Source organism: Coenobita brevimanus, chromosome 28, assembly GCF_032717465.1.
Source record: "Coenobita brevimanus isolate Jiangsu-jjx chromosome 28, ASM3271746v2, whole genome shotgun sequence".
Taxonomy (NCBI): Eukaryota; Metazoa; Arthropoda; class Malacostraca; order Decapoda; family Coenobitidae; genus Coenobita; species Coenobita brevimanus.
The window spans coordinates 34,486,597-34,487,710 of record NC_136981.1 but is presented as its reverse complement, the minus strand read 5'-3'; positions in this window follow the sequence as shown (position 1 = coordinate 34,487,710).

The window sequence follows — 1,114 nt, the reverse complement described above, 5'->3', positions numbered from 1 at the left end:
TCAGGATATGTGGGCACTGGTCCCAAAAGAAAGTGATTTAATTTTGGAGGTAATCGAGTGACCCTGCAAGGTCAAAATGAAGGTCACGGATTTTCAACTTGAAAACGGTTGACGATAGAGATATTTACAATTCTGAATATACGGGAACTCACAATATGGGCTTTCATTTGGCGCCAAGACCTTTATCCTTGAATGACCCTGAAAAGTCAAATTCAAGGTCACGGATATTCAGGGGCTATAACTCGAGACTGGTTAAGACTGAGATTTCCTATTACCAACGTATAGAAAATCCCATATGGGTTTTTAATTGGTAACTTGACCTTTAACCTTAAGTGACCTTGAGAGATCAAACTCAGGGTCATGGATATTCAAGGGACTATATATAACTCGAAGCTCGTTGAATATAGAGATTTTGACAATTACCAAGATATAAGATGGCTCATATGGGCTTTCATTTGGCAGCATAACTTTGACCATGAGTGACCTTGACAGGTGAAACGCAACATCATGAATTTTCCGAGGGCGTAGCTTGAAAACATGTGCCATTACCTTAGACTTAAATTGTACACTGACACTAAATGGCAGAAACGAGTCAGTATTTAACATTCATAACTGCTGTCACGCCGGGTTTGTTGTGATTGGCACCACATGTTTAGGATTTTTTTCATTTGGGGATGTGGTGCACAAGGAAAGAACCCTTGCTAATTGATCAGAGAGGTTGCTGTTCCAGATTTTTGCAAGCTGGTCACTTCATGTATACGGAATATATAAATAATCAAATATGCTCATACCTGTAGATACATCCATGTACCTCAATACAGGAGAACCCATTATTCATTATCAGTCTGTTATCCCTGATCAGTCCTTTCCATATTCCCTTACATTTGCAACAGGATTTTGATGTGCTGCTTCAGAAACAATAAAATATTCGGTACGGAGGGAAGAAGTTTCGACTTTTAATGGAGGGTGGCCATGAAATGCAGAAAACACGTGAAAAGCAATTTTACTCTGCCTCATTTATGGTGCCGAAAGTACCATTCGACCTGAATTTCTTTCTTATCTTTTTCCGTTTCAGTAAAGCTTGCAAGATTAAACGAGAAGTACTGAAGGACAA